The 22745-nt window shown below is 32.2% G+C and overlaps 2 long non-coding RNA genes across 3 annotated transcripts in view; one reads left to right on the top strand and one right to left on the bottom strand.

The window, feature by feature from the left end:
* Positions 1–1159: 1159 nt before the first annotated feature.
* LOC140626624 (uncharacterized) overlaps positions 1160–22745 on the bottom strand; it is a 34012-nt gene continuing 12426 nt past the window's right edge. Inside the window, exons 3-4 of one of the 2 annotated variants that reach the window (XR_012025690.1) lie at positions 11712–11905; positions 1160–1434 (exon numbers count right to left, since the gene is read on the bottom strand). This is a non-coding gene — a long non-coding RNA (uncharacterized lncRNA). Of the gene's footprint in view, positions 1435–11711; positions 11906–17703; positions 18327–22745 lie in introns of those variants that run through there. The other variant, XR_012025688.1, reaches the window with a different exon arrangement.
* LOC140626623 (uncharacterized) lies at positions 8128–22013 on the top strand. Its single transcript, XR_012025687.1, has 3 exons — positions 8128–8404; positions 15213–15293; positions 21753–22013. It is a non-coding gene; the product is annotated as an uncharacterized lncRNA (long non-coding RNA).

Raw genomic sequence — 22745 nt, 5'->3', positions numbered from 1 at the left:
TACAATATAGAATGTACATTAATTTTTGACTTGCAAAGTATCCCTTCCCTTTGGAGTGCTAGTTCATTGCTAAAAATATTTCATTGTATTTTGTTGCTAAAAATTGTCCTTTGAAATGCTATTTCATTGCTAAAGTTTACAGGTTTCAAGATGAACAAAAATAATTGGATGATTTTTTTTAAGTTTCTTTCCAATCAAAATATATTAAGATTCCTTGTTGAAATAGGCCTACTAATTATGGGTGTTATAGGAATGGAAAACTTTTCTTCCCTTTTAGGTTCCTTGGCTTGACTAATATTAAGTTGACATGAGACAGATTAATAGGAGAAAAACTAATTTAAGTTCATACAGATAGGAACTCCATTAAAAAAAAAAAAGGAGAGAGCGAGAGACTCAAAGAAATGACCAAAGCAGACAGCTTTTATGCTCTTATATCTTTTAGGCAATGAAACAATCAATCTGTAAAGAATTGACAAGAGAAAAGAGTTTAGGCCTTAGGATGTTAAATTAGTAAGGAAGAAACAAAGTTTGTTCAGCTTTCTCAGCACTGAATTCTCTTTCTGGTGTTAAGAATGCCTTCTCCCCTCCTGGTATAAGCAAAGTACCCTTCACATGGGAGATATATTTCCTGCTTTCAGGGGGACAAGGAAGGTCAATGTCCTTCTTGCGCTGGCTTTTCAAGTAACTATAATTTAAAACAAACAATATGTCAAAATACATATTTTGAGGTGGCATATTCTGCTCCCCTTCAGTGTATGCATGTGAATATATGATGCATATATCATATATACATATATTTGTATTTATTTATAGACAGAGTTTACATACGGCACAACTAGGCAGGGCAACAAATTCTACCTGGTATCTATTTATATTTAGAAAATAATTATATAAGTTCAACATTTAAAATTAAAATCAGGTGTTACTGATGAAAAATGTCAATCAAACACTAAATTTATAACATTTCTAATTACTTAAATTATGGGGATTAGTACTTGAGTATCTATTGATTGAAACTAAAGTTGATTTTTTAAAAAATGCCAAATATATATTTTAAATTCCAATGACTTTCCTTTTTTTGGTATGAAAATCAGATAAATAAAAATAATAGAATTGAAAGGACTTGACTTTCAATAAAGCACAGAATATAATCCCAAAGAGTTTAATCTAATGTTATATAAGCACATTCTTAATTACAGAGTTTCATGGAGGTGATTGACTCTCTGCTGGTTTATTTTGCTCACAGCATTCTCTCATGATGAATACGAAGGAAAATTTCTGGAGTCTCTCTGTTTTAGTAAATTAAGCCTGGTTGTCTCCCTCATCTTTCATCTGGGTGTCTCATATGCATCAAATACTGTACAAAGTGCTAAGGATATAAGATGACCAGACCACTTTGTGTCTTCAAACAGGTTGTAAATTCCTTAGATTATGCTGAAATAAAAAAGATAATTTACAATTTGGTGTGAGATGTGAGAAATACTTGTATGCATGGCAGAAATAGAAAACAATGCCTGGGTCTAGAACTAGACTAGAAAACTCCTGGGAAAATGTAAAAAAAAAAAAAAAAAAAAAAAATTATATATATATTGAGGATTTTACCATGTATCAGAGTAGGCTATACACAGGTAGAAGCAGGTAGCACAAATGCCTGCAAACCAAAAACAGAGTTGAGGAACTGCAAGTGGTTCTATTTATTGGAAGTACATTGAAAATAAAGTCAAACTAGGAGGAAATTTTGTTCAGGTTTCTTTGGTAGCAAATAAAAGAGATTGTTCACCGTCATTCTTTAACTCATCCTCCTATTCAAAGTCATTTCATGGACCCTTCCATTTTATCTATAAGCATGTTCAATTTACAAAGAATCGTTTTTTTAAAAGGTAGACTTCAAAGTCATTCTATGGCACTCCAGTGGATTTTATTTTTTTACTTGCAATATGGACATGCAGGACCTGTACTCAGCATATAACCACTTCTGGAACATATTTATTTTGAAAGTACAAAAATTTGATACAATTTGAATAATATTTGAAAATTCACTGAGGCCAGGAATTACTTATATGTCATTTATATAAGGAAATATATAAGAAGTCATTTAAACAGAACCATAAGAGTTTTATCAACAGTTTGATAATGCAAGTTATTTGGACAAAGGGATATTTGGGGACAATAACTTTTGTTTCTGATGTGTTGAAATAATGGAAAGATTTATTACTTAATTGATTTGTTTTCAAAGTATTATGGGCTAAGACACAAAAGCCTAATGCAGTGCTTAATTTGCTTCTGTATGTAGACTTTCCTAAGCTCTCACCTTTAGTTGTTTTTATATAACTAAATTGAAACTGGAATCATTCAGACTATAAAAATTGGGAAAATATCAGAAGTACATCATATGCTTTGTCCAGAAACATGTAGGTGTTTCCAAATTAATTCAATTTAATTAAACAAAAAGTTTGTGCACCAAAAATAGTTTTTGTGTTAGTGATCTAGTTGTTGCAGGCAATATAAGATAAATAAGATCAATATAAGATCAATATTCCCATTTCCAACTTGCTTTTCTTACTTAAAAATAAATCATGAGCAGTCTTCCAAATATATAATGTAGATCTAGGTCATTCTTTTTAAACTGTGTCCAAATTTTCAATCATATGTTAAATACCTAGTGTGCTTGAGAACATAGACTTCAGAAATAGATTGCTTACAGTTTCAACCAATCTCCCCACTTCCTATTTATATGACCTTAGATATGCTTTTTAAATAATCTTTGCTTCAATTATTCCATCTATAAAAATGTGTAGGAAAAGGGCCTGGCCCATTGAAGGCGCCAAGTAATATGTGTTACCATAATCATCAGTACCAAGCATAAAAAGTGACTCTGCTACTATAGACCTATTGATATGCTTGCAACTATATTCTTGCTTGCAAGTGTTTATAATTATTTTTTGGTTGTTCTACAAAATGCAGTGTGGCAAAACACATTCCCACCAGGAATTCATGAGAATATCCACTATTTTCCATCTTAACAAGCCCTGAAATTCCCACTGTGTTTAATTATTCCCAGTCTAGAGAATAAAAAGCAATATTTAATTTGCACATTCTTGAGAACTAGAGATGTTTGGGTTTTCATTTCACAAGCTTATTTGTCATATGGATAAATCCTTCTATGAATTGTCAGTTTTTAAAAATTCCTTAAGAAATCTTAATTATAACTCAATAAAATTATTTATAATATCTTTCTTATTAACATTTATTTTTTCTATGAATTGAGAAAGAAGATCCATAATATGGGCACCAACTCAAGGCCCTTATGTTCAATGTGAGCAAAGAGGATAGTTGAACAATCTTTTAATTGTTCAGATTTGTGTCCTTTTATTGTTTTGAGCATTTTTGTATGCTGAATATTAAAAGATACATATTTTCCATGCAATATTTTATACCTGTTTTTCATGGCTGTTAAACACTAGCCAACATGGTAAATTTCAAGATTCTTTTAGCACATGTGATTTTTGACTTAGACACTGCATGTTGATTTCTAGGTAAGAGGAAGTTTCAGAGCAAATTGTCTTTATGTAGTAGACTTGTAACATTTTTGTAACTTTGTAATATTTTTCTTTAAAATTTCTTTTCCACTTAGAGTCTAAGTATTTTGTGAATATTTGTCTAATTTTTTTAAAAGAAATATCTTTCCCAGATTATCATGAGCCTTTCATTGGGCAGATCTTTGTTCAGATCAGAGAAATTCTGCTCTATTGTTGTTGTTTAAGATTGTATTTATTTATTTGACAGAGAGAAAGAGAGCAAAAGCAAATGGAGTGGCAGGCAGAGAGAGAGGGAAAAGTAGGCTCTCTGGATTCTGGGGTCATGACCTGACCCAAAAGCAGATGCTTAACCAACTGAGTCAGCCAGGCCTCCGTCTATCATGGGTTTTGCTCTTTCTACATATCTGTCCATTTTCTTCTGGAATTCTTATTATTCACATTATATCTTCTGAGTCTTTCCTTTATATTTTTTTAGATATTTTCATTCTTTTATCTTATTTTCAATGATTTTATGTATTTCTTCATCTTCCAAGCAATTGTTTTCAAAAGTAGATATTACTATTTCCAACGTTCCTTAATAAATTTTTATATTTGAAATGTTGTTTTTGCTTCTAAAATTCTTTAGTCTTTATGGTGTACTTGTGTTTAAGTGTGTGCATCAATTAAATCTTTGAAGAATTTCGTTATTTTGTCGATCACTCTCTTGACTTGTCTATTAGTTTCACTTCAGTAAGAAGCACATGTTCTAGACTGTTTAGTGCTGTCATGAACCTTTGATTCCTGATTTATTTTTATTTTTTCTCTTTATGATATCATATACCCTTTATAGCCCAGAGTGTTAATCTCACTTGAGGTGCTAGATGAAAAAAATCATTAAATGGGATAGTACTTGTTGATTTTTCCTGCTAGCCAGATTACTGCAGATGCAGAATCCTGTCCCAACTAATTTCATCTGGAACAATCTAATCTATAAATTCAGATTGTTCTCAAGCATCAGAGTCAGGAGGCCTTTCTTATTATCACATACAAGTATGGTGGTACAACCCTTTCCTGAGGTAACTCAAATGTATTTTCAGGTCCTTACTTAAAAAATTTGAGCCCACATTCCATATATAAGAACAAGCCAGATCTCTTATGTCACAAACACAACCAGCTTTTCTTTTTCTTCATATCTCAGTAGAATTCACGATTTAGACATTCCCAGTTTACCTACACTGACTTTGTATATTCCAGAGACATCTTGAATGAAAGTTGATATGTTAAAGGCCTCAAAGAATTAATATCAAGATGCCATCTTTTTAGAATTGTTCCAATTTTTTTGTTTCTTTTCGCTTCTTTCTTTTTTTGTTATCCATTGAAAAGCAAAGCAAAACAAGTGGTGAGGTATAGACAGCTGGATCACATACAAAATTTTATAATCTAAATTATTTTATCAGTCTGTTAAAATTAAAAAGCTCATTTATTAGTCACACATTGTTTGAAAAAATGTGCATTGATAATGCCTTACATTGTTAAATTCATGCATTCCTATTTCAAAATATTTAAAAATTAATAAATCAATTGATCCGCCTTCACATTTAAATCCAAATACTTCATACTATAATATTATATTTTCTCAGATTCCATGTATATTCAAATTATAAATTATTTTGACTAACTAGCATGGGTGTTTTTACCAGAAAATGTCAAATTAGCTTGAATACGTATAACTAATTTTGATTTGATACGTCTGTGTATAATGCACATTTGACTGACTGGACTTGTCATGACAAAAATCTGGCATAAATGTGTGTGTGCATCTATCTATATATTTATATCTATACCTATATATGTATATGCAACTTTAATTTATTCAAAGCATTTGAAATAACAGACATCTCAAATTCACATCTACCACACTTATTTAATTATCTTGATATTTGTGTGGTATTTTGTTTTGAAATTTAATTGAATTTATTTCCATATCCAATCATTGACTTAATGGTGATATACTCTATCATTTTTGGATAAAATTAACACTCTGTGAGAAATGTACAGACTGACAGTTTAAATGTCAGTTAGAATTATGCTAATGCAAATTGAATTTTTAAAATAACCATACTGTGATGAGAAAGGCCATTTGGAATTATGTGGCATGTAGTTATTTTTAAATGAAGCTCAAAAGTGTAAATGGGATCCAGCTATAAATGTCATAAGGTATAGAATTTGCCTAAAAAGAGTCTTAAATTTTTTTCCCTAATCTTTTGGAATTTATTTCTCTAAATACCAGTTATATCATTAACATTTAAACAAATGCCTGCTCCTTAAAAACAAAGCATTTTATTTCTTAATGGTCTAACCATTATCTCTTTTTAAAATTAAGTATATGAGGAGATTTAGCTGGAAATTAGGGAACATGTGCCTGCACCTACATATATGTAATTCAAAATTCTGCTCAGAACCCAACTATCTCATTTTATTTCTCCTTATCTCAGGATATACCAATGGCCACATTAATATCATTTTTCTCAAAACGAGTTCCCTTGCTAAATCCCTACTTCTGCCATTTGCCTCTTTAAGTAAAAAATCCTGTTAGATTTTGCACTGTTTGTTCTCGCTACTTCCCTCCAGTATCCTAGTTTCATTCTCCTATGATAAATTTCATCCCCCAGTTCAGTCCAGAGGTTTACCATCTGCTGCAGGATTATTGCCATAATCTTCAGTTGGCCATATGTATCATCTAGTCTTTACATTCTTCAAACAATTTGAACAAAGTACTCCCTCTCACCCAAGACACACCTAAATTCTGATGTTGCACCTCTAGGACATAAATTTGCACTATTCCAATATCACTCACACAGTGTCAGAAAACAATCATTCTAAAATCTCCATTTGTCAACAAGAAATATTTAGAGACTTTATGCAAAGTTAAATTGCTGAACAAATATACAAGGTAAATGATCTAAGTGTGAACCCTTTTGAGATTGATTTTAGCTGTTGACTTATGCATTTTTAGACAATACTTTTTTCTGTGAAAATTTCATAGAAAACCTAGAGAAGACAGTATCTTGATTAATTAACTGATTGATTCGTCGATTGATTTTGACCACAACCAATTGACTAATAGTTTTGTTTTGTTAATATTTTTTAAACATTAAGGACTTCAGGACAGAAACCACCTTACAGTGGCTGTGACAAATAATCAGATCTGCATTACAGAAATATTGCTTAGACTCTCAGCAACTGCTCAGACACCTAATTTAATTTCCAATTTGTATGAGACTGATCAAATGGAATTAAAAAGCGCAAGAATGCAATCATCAAAAAATGGAAACATAATAAACCCCTCTTTTACCTCTCCTCCTCATCATCCTTTTATATTACAGACATATTAATCTGAAGCCACATTGATAAGGAACTATATATTGGAATTTATTTTTATTCTAACAAGAGTTGTCTAAACCCCAATACTCCTAAAAATTACTAACTTAGGAGAGCAGAGCCAATCTTTAGCCACTGTCTTTGAGACATCAAAAACCTACACTCACATGACCTGCCATATAGAGGCCTAATGTTCTTAGCACTGGTCACCTTGACAAATCACTTAGAAAAAAAACTAAAAGCTCAAAATTTTCTGTTCTTTTTCTAGATCAGGTGGAGAGACATGCATTGAATGTGTTTTGTAAACACTGTATGACTCACTGGATGTCTTTATTTACAATATTTTGTTTCTTATGTGTCTTCCTTATGTACATATTGCCCCCAAACAGAACATCTTAACAGACATTGTATTCTTTTGCATGGATCCATTTTATTGTTTTCTATTTCCTGTATGAACAGATACTGCATTCTAGGCATTATGTCATAATGATTGCTTAATACTTGACTAATACTGACCAGCATGTTCATATATTATTTATGTCTTATAAGGCAGATGTTAATACACAACAATTTGATACAAACATGTTTTAAGACTGAGGAACAAAAAAAAAAAAAAAAAAAAAAAAAAAAAGACTGAGGAACAGCCAGAAATAAAGTAGGTCCTTATTTTCCTTTTTTTTCCCTTTTCTATTCAGTAATATTTTAATTTTTTTTCTTTTTCTATTCACTAATAATTTAAAATCCATTATAGAATACAGGGGATAAGGAATTAAGAAAAATAAAATATTTTTCTTCCTGCTTAAAATTTATTTAGCATAAAAAATACTTCTTCAGACATTTGATAGGAGAAGTCAAACCTTTAAATCTTGCCCAGGTAGCTCAGTGGTTAAGAGTCTGTCTTTGTCTTAGGTCATCATCCTGGGGTCCCCAGATGGAGTCCCGCATGGGACTCCCTGTGGGAAACTCGCTTCTCCCTCTGCCTATGTCTCTGCCACTCTCTGTGTATCTCTCATGAATAAATAGATCTTTAAAAAAATTAAAATCTTTATTTAAAGATTAAGTCATGATTCAATAAAGAAAACAGAAACTACATCATTCATTTATAAGGAAGAGTTAATATCAAGATCTCATTACCAGTTGTTAGTCAACAACTGAAAAGCAAAAAGAAGAATATGGAATAACACATGGGGAAGTGATTCTAGAACTTCTTTGGCAAACAAAGGGAAAACTTTAGGTCACTGGAGCCTAGAAGCTTGGAGAAGAGGTTCTGTGGAGCTGAGACCAGGCCCTCTGAAGTGAGAGTGTTGCCAGTTGGTGGCCATACCCCAGAAGTGAAGAGGCAGCTGCATTTTGGGGACCCTTGTTGGGGGAGTATTAGAGTACTGGGCTTCCATCTGTAAGGGAGCTTCTGGGAATAGAGGAAAACTGGACATTAAACCTAAATGCCAGGGCAAAGAGCCATTGTTAAGTTCATGTTGGCAGGATTAAGACGACACTAGGAAAGGGTAAGACTTCCTCTTCCTCTCAGATTTCTAGAACACTTCTCTAGTTCTCCTAAACACACCTGCTCACTGACAGAAAAATGTGATGAGCAGAGTCTAAACCCCAACATCACAGGCCAAGCTAAGAAGAATCAGTTTTATGGCCTGACAGATAGTAATGCTAACTGGTACAGACAACTAATTTATTAATAGTCCAAAAATATAATATGTCCTTATTTAAAATATTTTTCTCATTTTCAACACGTGAGCAAATATATATAAATATAAATATATATATAATTATATAATTATATAATTTATTAGTGAAATATGTTAGTTAAATATGAAAAGGGCCTAAGGATGCCTGGGTGGTTCAGTGGTTGAGCGTCTGTCTTTGGCTCAAGGTGTGATCTCAGGGTCGTGGGATCATGTCCCACATCGGGCTCCCCACATGGAGCCTGCTTCTCCCTCTGCCTATGTCTCTGCCTCTCTCTCTGTGTCTCTCATGAATAAATAAATACTTTAAAAAAATGCCCTGAGTTTCTTTAAGAACTTCCTAATGAATTTTATGCACTACTAGACTACAAATGCCATGGCTCTGCCAACTAATGACTATTTAAAAGTATCATATTGAGTAGTATTTCATGATAATATATTCCTCCCTCCGTTTGATATAAGAATACAGGCGATCATATAAAATTTCCTATGGATTTATGACATTATGAAATATATTTGACTCCAGGGAAAATGTCAATGAAGAAGTATATTTAGGATGAATTCATCTTAAAGTATCTATTTGTACTAAAAATATTATTGGAATTAATCTTTCCAAAATCTGAAGTATTTATATTTTATCAATATTTTATAATTCTTTTGAGGATAAACTGTTAGAACAACATTACTATAATACCTGGCACAAGAACCTATATTTGTAAAACTTCTTTTGGAATTGCCATTGGCATAAGTGGCTCAGAATAGATTTGAGTGACATAGTTTGGGAAATTGATATCAAAAAGCGAACAGTAACTCATTCATTGAAAGCTCATCTGTCACAATACTTTTAAGAGAAAATGATTTAAAATTGGCATTTGACATTACTCAGAGAAAATACAGCAGCCTAAAGTCTGTTTTCCACAATAAGCATCTCCAACATAAGAGCACTTAATGAAGAGTCTTTTGGATTTCTTGCAAAAATGATCTTCCTATATAATATTTTTTGCAATCATGGTCTGTGCCTTGTGACAGGTAAAGCTGTCTTTTGTTCAACCAATGATAATCTATACAAAGCTCTTGTATAATCCATGTAATACACTTAGGACTGGCCTAGACACAAGGAACACTCTTATTGTGTTTATTGTTACCACACATTCCTCCATTTGCTACCTGTTCATCACAATTGAAATTGCATCCTCCGAGGGTTCTGAGTGCAAACTCACCGGTTGCTGGTTTCTGTTTTGCAAATAATTCATGTTAAAGAACACATTACCCAGAATTATTTCCCAATAATTTAGATACCAAAAATAAATTTATAGTAATTCAGGTAACTGTCACAAATATATTAACTGATTTTAATGATATGTCATTATATTTTTCTTTTTTTAAGATTTTATTTATTTATTCATGAGAGACACAGAGAGGGGGAGAGATAAAGAGGCAGGCTCCATGCAGGTAGCCTGACGTGGGACTTGATCCTGAGTCTCCAGGATCAGGCCCTGGGCTGAAGGCGGCGCTAAACCGGTGAGCCACCAGGGCTGCCCATATTTCTCTTATTACAGCAAGTTACATACATCATTGGCTTTAATTGAACCCAAACATACACCACTTACTACCTGTTTTCTAAATTGCAATGTATAAAATGGTGATATTTGTTTAAGAACTATGTATTTTGGGATGCCTGAGTGACTCAGTGGCTGAGCATCTGCCTTTGGCTCAGGGTGTGATCCCACGGTCCTTGGATCCAGTCCAACATGGGGCTCCCTGCATGGAGCCTGCTCCTCCCTCTGCCTCTGTCTCTGCCTCTCTCTCTCTGTGTCTCTAATGAATAAATAAGTAAATATTTTTTAAAAAAATAAAAAAAAATTAAAAACCCTATGTATTTAGCACCTATTCTTATTGTTTGATTCTGGTTATGTATGCACATGTAATTGATATGCAATTTTGGTAACTTATTACCCCAGGAATCTAGTAAATGAGGAAATCTTGGTATCTTTCTGGACACTTCCACTCAATATTGAATTTCACTACTTATAGTTCTTGAGTCCAACTCAGCTAGGTTCTTTTTTTTTTTTTTTTTTTTTAACTCAGCTAGGTTCTTGCCTTTAACTTACTTCTTCTGTCTCAAGCTTAAACTGATAATTCTCTGGAGTGCCTGTGTGGCTCAGTGGTTGGGTGTCTGCCTTCAGCTCAGGTCATGATCCCAGAGTCCTGGGGTCAAGCCCTAAGAGAGACCCCAGGAGCTCCCTGCTCAGTGGGAAGCCTGCTTCTCTGTTTCCATGTGCCTGCTGCTTCCCCTGCTTGTGCTGTTAAATAAATAAATAAAATCTTCTAAATACTAAATAAGTAAATGAATAAATAAATAAATAAATAAATAATAAGTAAATAAATAAATAAATAAATCTAGTAATTCTCTTCTACTCTAAATTCTAAAAACAATAGTGACATTTAAATATAGTCAAGCAGTTGTTATTCTCATTCCCACACTAAACCAAAAGGAAACTGAGTTATATCTCACTGATAAAATTTACTTCAGGGGAGAAAAACAAGTTAATATAATAATTAAGATATATGCCATATGTCAAAGATCTGAAACCTTTTTTGTAAAGTAAATATTTTAGGATTTATAAACCCTTCATGGTCTTGGCTGCTGCTTCTGTGTCTTCTTATTCTTTTTTACAACCTTTTAAAAATGTCCTGTAATTTGGCCCTTGAGTTGTGTAGTCCATGGATCTTTGCTCATATATTATTTCTTCTTTGGCTGCTTATTATATTTTTGGAAACTAAGTTTTAAAAAAACTTTAAACCTAATAATTTGTTCTCCTTAATTTATTGAATAATAATTTAAAACTTCTGTTAACATGTATTCTGATAAATTATGAGTAATAACTTCTTTCTTGCCTCATCTTCCTGCCTCCAATTCATCCATTTTTCATTGTTAAGGAAAGTTTCCTGGGGGACATAAAATCTCTCCATACTGACTGAGAAGTCAATTTTTCTGTCTATACTACTCTATTATCCAATTTCTAACTCACATATTTAAAGTACTTGTAAAAGCATAACTGATTGTTAGAAAGGATCTCTTTTTGAAAACACAGTAAATTTCTTATCAAATTACCTTTCTTTGTCCTTAGGCAATGTAGTCATTAACTTCTCATTTTCAATCATGAGCTGTTCATAACTTTAGTTACTCATCAGGTTAAGGTGAGAGGCAGCATTTACACATTTCATCCAAGATTTCATATCTCATACATTTTAACACTTGAGAAAATTTTTTTTATCGATCACAAATTGAGAGGAGCATCTATAAATCTAATTTTTTAAGATATAAAAAGAAAACTGTTTAATTGGAGAAGACGAAGGAAAATAGAGACAAGTTTTACAAGGCATAAAGAGAAAATATGAAAAAAAAACTGATAATAAAAACAGTTATAAAAACAAGATTAAAATAAAAAGATACAGAACTGTCAGATATGAGTGGTAGTATTAGTATCTTCATTATGCTCAATTATTTTAAATTTAATAGTCCTTTTAATAGGACATCAAATAGACAAGAAACTTTTATTCCAATTTTCTAGGTAAAGACAAATTCACAGATCATGTGGAAGGCAATAGGAATTAAACCCAGCTTTCTTTAGTCCAAAGTTCACAGTGTCTGTATTTACTAACTTATCTATTTTACTACAGTATATTTTCAAAACATGTCATAGTCTTCCGAATTCTGACTTGCAATTTTGTAGACTCCATCTTGACCTCCTCACTTCTTTTTTAATTGATGGCTATAGTTCATATATAAACAAAATAATGAAGAGACTTATATTATTTTCTCTGAATTAGAGATAAATGGGTGCATTTTCAAAAGAGATAGAAAGCTTTTATTTTAGTGTCATGATGAAGTTTTAAATTTTTATTTTATTTTATTTTTGAAATAAGTATTTTATAAGGGAAAACTGTCTGCCAGTTACTTTACATATTATCATTTAATTTTCACAACAGTTTCTGAAGCTTTTACTATCATTTCTACTATTTATTTAAATGAAACAACAACAGCAACAACAAATGAGTCTGGAGAGGTAAAGTGATTTGATCAGATTTATGCAATTATGATTCAAGCTCAGAACTACCTGGCTTTAAAGCTCATGTTCTTAATTTATACTATTTCAGAAAACTCAGAAGTGTGGAGCTAAAAAAAAAAATCCATGTGACTGTATCTGAGAATTCTTATTATCATTTCACATGAGGTTAATAGAATAAACAAAGATTGCCATATTAAAAAAAAAAGAGATTGCCAGATTAACAAATAAAAATACAGATGCCTTGTTATATCCCAAGAAATGTATCTGCACTAAAAATCAATTTGTTGTTTATTTGTAATTCAAAATTAACTGTCATCCTGTATTTTATCTACCAACCCTAAGAAGAATACAACTAAATTGGCATGCTCAGAATTTGAAGACTAACCACTGTTGGATATTATCCATGTAAGAGAACTTGGTAGTAGTTTTTACATGGGCAAAACTTTTTACAGTGGTAAAAATTACTGAATCTTTCCAAATAAGGGTATTCAAAAAATGAAAAAGAAGATAAGAAAAGGAATAATGAAAGGAAAAAAGTAATGAAAGGGGAAGTAAGAAAACAGGAAAGAAAGAAGGAAAAAAGAAGGAATGAAAGAAGGTTGGAAAGAAAGAAGGAAAAAATAAAAGAATAAAAAGAGACAAAAAGAACAATTAATAAGAGTATAATTGAAAATAAATATTAAAAATGTATCCAGGGTTGGCTGGAAATTGTATAGAAATAATACAATTTCTTAGTTCAGTAATTCCTGAAAATGTCTAATTCATAAATTGAAAATTAGCCAAGATTCATATTTTCTAGGATCCTTCCATATCCCTCTGCCTTGTTATTATTTCAATTAGTGTCTTCTGTTGTTATATCCTGTTACCTCTGTGTTGTTATTTGGATCATATAAATTCTCCTTTTTTGGCAGGAATTTGGGATAGCTTTATATATATTTTTGTGTATGTGGATCTCAATGTGAGGTCTTAGATGATTACTGGGAGATTTTCTGGTTAAAACACAAGATATGTGGAGCAATTTTCAACATAATCACACTAAGTGATCATGTCCTCCATATCTGTGAACCTGCTAGTAATTTTTTGCCATGTTAAAATCACAACAAAAATGCATTACATGATTTATACATTGCTAAGTTAAACTGTAGAGAAAAATTTAAAGTTAATACTTTGACATTTAAACAAATATGTTTAAAGTTAATATTTCATTTCTTAGAATTTGTCAGTACTTTTCCCAATTTTTCTCTTTGAAAAAAAGCATATAAAGAAAATGTAACATTTCGTCTATAATCAAAGTATAGATTATCTTTATCTCTTTTTTTTGGAAAAAAATGCCATAGATTCGTAAAGGAATAATAGTTCTTTTTCTTTATATTTAGATATGTAATTATCACAGAGCTGCTACTAGAAAAATTTAGAAACTCAGGGCATTGAATTCAAAAGTCCGATTATGCCATGATACAAAAAAGAACAAATTTATGTGAACATATGTTTATAATTCTATAATTTCTGTCAGCTGTGTGATCCTGGATCACTCGCTTCACACTCCTAGGTTTTGTTTCTACTTCTAAGAATGAAGTTTTTGAAATGATTGGTTCTACATCTTCTTCCCATTTCAATGAATTTGGGGATTTTAAAAGTTGACATTATTAGACTCTTAACATGCTTTTTTGATTTAATGTGGTCAATCAAGATGATTTGGAATCTCACATATATTAATTCTAATTTTGAATTTACCCACTGTATCTTGGAGTAAGGCAAACTACATTTAGCAGAGAGCAAGGAGACCTTAGAGAAACTTTTTAAATTCCCTGGCTCTCAGTTTTCTTATCTTTAAGAAACTTTGGTTGTGGTAAAGTTAGACATTCCTGTTCCTTTCTTGATCCATAAATAAAATGGGCCACATATGTAGTTGTCAAGTCACCACTTTACTTTGTGATGTATAGACACTGTCATTAAATACAAGTGCACTGTGGAAGAAATCCACCATGGAGGTGATGCAGCCCACCTTAAATCTGAGGAAACGGCATTTTCAACAATGAAATCTAATAAGCTCGACGTTCATAAAATAACTGGAGGAAAGCCATGCATACGAGCAGAGTAGCAATTTAGGCATGGCAAACTATGGATGTGACACATTTGTACACTGGCCAAACAAAGAAAATCATTAGGCAGTATCATAAAACTTCCCCAACTCATAAAATGCTACTATTTTACTCCTGCAAACAGCAATTTCACCCCTTTTTTCCTATGTATTTTATGGCATGGAATTTTTTTATGATGTCACATACATTTAAATCTAGGTTTTTAAAATATTTTCTAGTATTTATCTTTTGAAAATTCTACAGTTCACAATGGAATAATCAGGGTTTCTAAGGCAAAAAAAAAATCTCTATTATATAATGTGAATTGTTTTAGAACAAAACAATGCATTTCCCGTTCAGGATAAGGCATCATTGTGATGTTTAGAATATAATAATGAGATTAATATTTTACTGTCTACTTAATTATTCAGTAATTGTTATATTTGTCTTGTTTTCTTTCAGGTATATGTTCTTCATTTGCTACTGAGAGGGCTGGTACAAGGTCTTCTCTGTAATACAGAAAATGTCCCCTAAGTGGCTTTGGTAAATATTTGTCTGCATTTAGGCACTGTGGTGTATGTGTTTTCCCTTTTCTTCATCACAATATCCTGGGATTCAATGTCAGAATAAATAAGTGTAAAAAATTAGTTGTTCTACAGTAAAACTCTTGCCATCAGTGTTTGTGATTTTTTAGTCTGAGAGCAAATTTTATGCTGAGTATCAGTAAAGTTAAAAACATTCATTTGTTAAGACAATATTTTTTGTCCTTTTAATAAATTCTAAAACTTTAATATCTCTAGTATTTTTCTTCAAAATGTTTTGGTAATATGATCAGAAAGAGTCAGTGTAAATTTCATTAAACACTTTAAAGTGTTGGTCACCTCTTGAGGTTATTTTAGAAAACATTTTTTCTTCCCTATATCTTAAAAGTCTAGGTCTTTTATGGTAGCTGAAATAGAACTGAACAACCCTTGTGCTTCAACTCATCTTTTCAAGACAACTGTTTGTTACTATGGTAAATACATGTATGCCGACAATATCCCCCCTTGCCTAAGATTAGCGTATATTCTCTGTTTCTTACCTAAAAGTTATATTTCATCACCATATGAAATGATGTAGAATATACATATTCTGATGTTCTGATGAATGTACAAATTAGGAAATGTGAAGTATTTAACATCCTACGGGGTAAACCTTGTAAAATAATATTTAGGAGTTAGTGCACATATATTTTCTGTTTCTCAAAAATAATAAAATACATTCAACATGGCTCCTTAATGAGTCCCTTGCTCGAGATCCAGTTGCTACTATTGATGACAGGGTGGTCATTCTTCTTTTCCTCTTCTTTTATCTTACCATCTGTTTGCTCTTGTTTCCAGAGATCACATGCCAAGATCATGTGAATGGCTTGTTTCTAAGACTAAGGTTTTAGGGAGGAAACCAAGTTAATATAACTTCTAGAATGCAGACTCTAATCATGACATTCTGGAGCTAGACCAATCAGAGCCCAAACAGTGATTATATAACCATTGCTAATCATAAATTGGATGGGTGAAACTCCTAATGTACAGTACCTTCATAATTTTTTTAAGATTTTAATTATTTATTCATGAGAGACACACAGAGAGAGGCAGAGAAACACAGGCAGAGGGAGAAGCAGGCTCCATCCAGGGAGCCCGATGTGGGACTCGATCCAGGGACTCCAGGATCACACCCTGGGCCAAAGGCAGACGCTCAACCACTGAGCCACCCAGGCATCCCAGTACCTTCATAATTATCAATGTTTTCATTGGTGATAAACTGGAATGAGGTGCATATAAAAGGTGAGGTTATGTAGTAGCAGTGGTGTTAACATGGAATAAGAAAATGGTTAAGACTGGAATTTACTGAATTTTGTGAATGGCCTTGGAAATTATATATGTATGTATATGTGTATTATACATACCCATAGCTAGAGGCAGCCAGTGTTAACACTTCACGTTATCCTTCTGTTTGTGTGTATATATTCTGTTTTACTAAATTAGAAAGATAACCATTCAATAACTTCACTGTCTATTGAATGGAAAATGGTAGAATTTCAAAACTTCAAATATACTAGAACACTAGGAAAAGAGAGGACTAGAAACAAGATTCTTCAAATTATTAGAAGGATTTAAAATAATATGAAGATTAGATGTAGTGAATTATGTTAGTGCCATTTGAGATGTATTGGTTTAAAGGTTATACATAGTGTAATAATTAATGAAATATTTTGGAAAACAAAGCCTAGGAATTAAAAACATTCATGAAAGTTCTAATAGTTTTCTTTGGTTTAGTCAACATTTTAAAAATCATGCTTCTTTTATAATTTAAAAAAATCTGTCCTTTGAAAAAATTTTTGTAGCCATCTACTCTCTACAGGTTCTATTCTATATTTTGAAAGAGATTTCAAAGTAATAGGTGGTATACTTTTAACTCACTGATGCTTATACATTAGGTAGGAGATTGAACATAAGAAACGAGCATGCTGTTTTTTTTTTTTCTTACAGAATTATATGTAGCATATAAATCAATCCCACTAAACTTTCATTTGTTTTTTAAAGATTTTATTTATTTATTCATAAAGACACATACAGAGAGAGAGAGAGAGAGAGAGAGAGAGAGAGAGAGGCAGAGACACAGGCAGAGGGAGAAACAGGCTCCATGCAGGGAGCCGGACGTGGGACTTGATCCCGGGTCACCAGGATCACACCCCCGGCTGCAGGCGGCGCTAAACCACTCCATCACTGGGGCTGCCCTAAACTTGCATTTGATCAATTAACTTATGAATCAAAAATAGTCTACACTTTTGGGGTATAATTTTGAGCATTTTGAACAAGTATATCAAGTAAATGATAGGTTAGCAATGAAATGAGAAAATTTTTTTTCTTTTTTTTTTAATTTTTTTTTTATTTATTTATGAGAGTCACACACACACACAGAGAGAGAGAGAGAGAGAGAGAGAGAGAGGCAGAGACACAGGCAGAGGGAGAAGCAGGCTCCATGCACTGGGAGCCCGACGTGGGATTCGATCCCGGGTCTCCAGGATCACGCCCTGGGCCAAAGGCAGGCGCCAAACCGCTAATTTCAAATTAGCACATTCATTACCACTGTTAAAAAAACAAATCACTACAACACTTAACAGCTTAACAGCTTTAAAAAATGAACATTTTTATCTCACAGTTTTTGGTGGGTCAGGAATCCAGGAACAAATTAGCTAAATGATTCTGTTCAGGGTCTTTCATTGGGGGGCTGGCTTATCTCAACCTTCATCAGGCCTGAATAATCTTCTTCCAAACTCATACATGTGGGTATTGGCAAGCGTTGGTTCGTCATCACTCAATTATCTCCATAGGCTGGATGAATAAACTGATAACGTGGCACTTTGGCTTCTCCCAGTGACCTCTCAGGACACCAACATTAGTTCATAATATTTTTTGGCTTAAAATAAAAATCTTAGAAGTAGTGGTGGCAGAAATGACTTGTGTAGCTCATCTTTAGTGTCTTGGAGGCTGGTCCATACCGAACTTCATTGAACCTTTAACTCAGAGTCAAGATCTTTTTCAATCATATTAGCCAAAAAAGAAAAAAAAAAAAAAAAAAGGTCTCAACAAATACTCAAGATCTATCACGGCACACTTGCTCAACAGATCGATGATTTACCTTATAAACTTTCTCCTAGATGAATTTTTTATCATTAGTAATTAACTACACAATTTATTGATATGTTTTATTTAAATTTTTTATTTCTACCTTACAAACAGACCTTACATGTTTTACAAAAATTAACTCAAAATTCTTTCGTATATTTATCAAAACCCATAGAATATACAAGTTCAAAGAAAGAGTTCACATTTTTAAAAACAACTATTTTCAAAAGCAATTTGCCCCAAATATTTATTCTGAAGATATATATTGTCAACATAGGAACAATGTTCCCAAAGACAAAGACAACTCCTCATGAATAAGTACATGATTAGAAAAATGTTCAAAGGTGGTTTTCTATTATACATTACATTTATTTTGAATTTAAATTTATTACATTTTATTTTATTTTATTTTATTTTATTTTATTTTATTTTATTTTATTTTATAAGTAGGCTCCATACCCCACATGGAGCCCAATGTGGAGCTTGAACTGCCACCATGAGATCAAGAACTGAAAGCCAAAATCAAGAATCAAGAGATCAACTGACTGAGCCACCCAGGCTCCCCTGTATATTACATTTCTAACATTATAGTTGCACTTACCGTAAAAATATTTTTAAAAATCTCTATTTCTACCATTTTTATTTCATTCAGTCATGAATTTTCTCTGAAGGAAATACATTCTCATTGTACCAGAGTCCTTTCACAAAAAGCATCAAAGTTTTCATTTTTTTGGTGATAGTTTACTCTGTCCTACTTATATATAATATATCACCGCTAACGATATCACCGAGATAATAGCAATGAGAATTCTTCCTTCTAAGACCATCTGGCTTGTCTAGACATGTGCTTCCCTTGGAGATGACCAAATAGTGAGAAGGAAAACAGAAACTATATCATTTTTGACCTAGGCACAGGACTGACAAGCTGTCATTTCCATCTTACTTTATTGCCCAAATTAAATCATGTAACAGCCCAAAGTCAAATGGAGGAGAAAGAAAGTGAACAGCATAGAAAATAGTTGAAGATATGAGGCTATTAATGCCATCTACCACTCAACATTAGAGACAAATTAAAGAAACTTGCTGAATAAAACAAAATGGATTTTTATCTAAGTCTTCTAAAATTAGTTATCTTAGTTCTGCTAAGTGAAAAAAAAATATCTTTAACAAAGATAGATATGGATATTAAAAGGATACAATTTTTTTTTAAGATTTTATTTTTAAGTACTCTCTATACCCAATATGGGCCTTGAACTCACAAACCCAAGATCAAGAGTAGCACTCTCTACCAACTAAGCCAGTCAGGCAGCTTGATATTATTTTAAATAAGAAAACAAAGCCATAACCTAAAAAAATTAAAAGCAGTTAAACTTTCTTGGATTAGGATGATACAATATGGCTTTCAGATAATTCTTGCACACATCCCATGTTATACATTTTTAGATTTTTAAGAGGAAAATCTGTTACTGAATAGCCAAGAAAGGTAGAAAACTCTCCTTTATGTCTGCAGGACATAAAGAATGAATAATATTTTCTAATGAGGTTGTTATGAGACCATGAAATGTAATGCTCTGGAATTCACATAAAGAAATATTTCTGTTAAAGGTTAGAAAATATATCAAAATTGCTATGAGCAAAATATAATAAAGATATATGATATTTGAATGGCTATTAAAAAATAAGCAATTTTTCACTTATATAGATTTGCATATGAAAAATAAAGTATATTTTCAAGTGGTTAATTTTTACAGGTATGTGTAACTATTAAAAATATTTTTATCAGTTAACAAATATTTTAATAAAAATATATTCAGTGTAATCATGAATTAGTTATTATAGCAAATATACACAGAAATAATTACCTTTTAGACATATAAAATAACTACCAGCCTATTTCTTTAATAGCTGTTATCATAATTGTTAATGTTTATTTTAATATAAAAGCAACTTTTGCCAAATCATAGTTAACATTTTATTTCTGCAATAATCATGTAATTGTTTATTTTATATTAATTGTATTACTGTTTTTTCCTTTGAATTTTTTTATTACAAGAAAGCTATAAATTTTTTTTATTTTTATTTATTTATTTTTTATTTTTTATAATTTTTTTTAAATGCAAGAGTATTTGGTGAAAAATGATGCTCTACTTGAAACTTGATGCTCTTATTTCCAAAGCAACTATTTCTGTATTATTTTGTAGATTTATGCAGATAAATTTTTACATATACATATGTATATATATAAATATTCATATACAAAAAATGATAAAATAGTTAAAAGGCAGTTCTACACCTTAATTCTTTCATGAAAAAATGTACCTAGGAAACCATTTCAAGTCAGTACACAGACATTAGCCCAGAGTCCTACTAACCATGCATTATTAGTATGTCCATTTCCCTACCTATGACTTTTTAATATTCTATAAATCTTCAAAGATGAAATGCATATAAAAATAATATCATGGTACATTTAACTCAATAATGAAGACATGGGAGAAACTGTACATTTAAATATCAGGATGTTAAGATGGTTTGTGTTGGGGAATGTGCAAGAGACTGATTCTAAAATATTCATGTCTCAGAATTTAGCAAGTTCTGTGATCAGAGATGTTCAGAAACTTCATGTAATGAGACTGAAGCAGAATTCTGTTATGAGTCTGTAAACCTATTAAATCAATCCAGTGTTCCTGACATTTATATAGTTTGTACAACCAACACTTTTATGCTTAGAAGATTTCTCATTTCTCTTAATCATCAGGATTTGAGGGTATGAAACAATCTCCTCCTTGAGATGGATGTTAAATTGTAGGGGGGAAAAACACCTAATTGCTGAAGACCTAAGAAATCAAGCTATTTATCATCAGTAATAACTGGTAGACACTCTTCACAGGGAAGAGCATAGCCTGATGATTTATTAACTTCCTAGCTAGTCATTTTTTATTATCCTTTTATTATGTTTTAAGCTACCCTTGTTGGCCAGTAGGTTTAGGTATGAGATGCTGATGCCTAAAATCCATGTAAGTGTATGACATCGGTTCACATAATTCTGTCGAAAGTGCATGGTTTTTGTTGTTGTGCTCCCGTGGTGTGATGGACAGCTTGTAATGACAATGACAATCTCACAATGACCCCTGCCTACTCTTAATCCACAGACTTCTGTGATGTAACTTCTTGACTGTGGGCTGGATTTGGTGACTTGCCTCTCATCAAGAGAATATGGCAAAAGTAACAAAGTGTCACTTTTGAAATTAGATTTTAAAACACTCTGGCTTTCCTTTTGCTTAACCCCCTCTATCTCCCTAACCTCTCTCCTTTTCTCTGTCTCTGGGGGAAGCAAGCTGCCATGTTACTGCAGAAGCAATGATGTGGAGACAAGCTGGGCAAAGAAGTGATATCTTCATCAAACAGCAAGAAATGACCCGAGGCCCTCAACAGCCACTTCAGTGAAATTAAAAATGGAGCCTTCTTTAGTGGAGTTTTGGAATGACCTTGGCCCAGCTGACCCTTAGGGTACAGCCTTGTGGGTGGTCCTTGCCTGAACTCCTGACCCACAGAAGCTATGAGATAATAAATGTATCTTATTTTGAGCCACTAACATGTAAAGTAATTTTTATACAGCTATTGATAACTAACAGCTATAGATAACTAACATACATGATAGCAGGTATCCCGGCATTCTTTAGAAACAATATAGACAAACCTATAAAGTGTCCATGTGATCATTTGAACAACATAAAATATAAAACAAAATCATGTGTAACAAATATAAATAAAATATCCATGCTAGTTTGAAAAAACAGACGTATTTAAGCATAGTCTTCAGGTCATTGAACTACTGTAGAGGAAGTGGAACAAATATTGAAATCAAGAGAGTTAGTGTGTTTCAGTGAAGCTATTTCTAATCTTCCTGGTCCAATATCTATGAGAACCCAGGGAAATCCCAAGCTGACAACTAAAATGCAAAAATAGTTGGATCACAAATATCTCAATTAGGATTCAATTTACAAAATGAATGAGTTCTTTAAAAGAGAGAACAAAACAAAACCTAACAGAATATTTCTCATTTAGCAAGTAAATTTTAAAAAAAATGTCCTAACAGGGTAGAATCAGATAGTACCTACCAGAACGTTCTGCTCTAAACAAAATGCAGTTTTTCTTTGGAGACACCCTATAATCTTTTTGGCTTATTACAAATTTCCTTACCATAGGTTCCTAGAAGCAAGTGAAAAATAAACATAGCCATTGCATAATACACAACATCTATAATACTTCTCAAATTGCAGACAGAGATGAATGAACCTATTTTTTTTTTCTATGTGGGGCTTTG

The sequence above is a fragment of the Canis lupus genome, chromosome 38 (assembly GCF_048164855.1).
Source record: "Canis lupus baileyi chromosome 38, mCanLup2.hap1, whole genome shotgun sequence".
NCBI classification, from domain to species: Eukaryota; Metazoa; Chordata; class Mammalia; order Carnivora; family Canidae; genus Canis; species Canis lupus.
The sequence above is the reverse complement of the archived record's forward strand: the minus strand, read 5'-3'. Positions and strand labels throughout refer to the sequence as shown.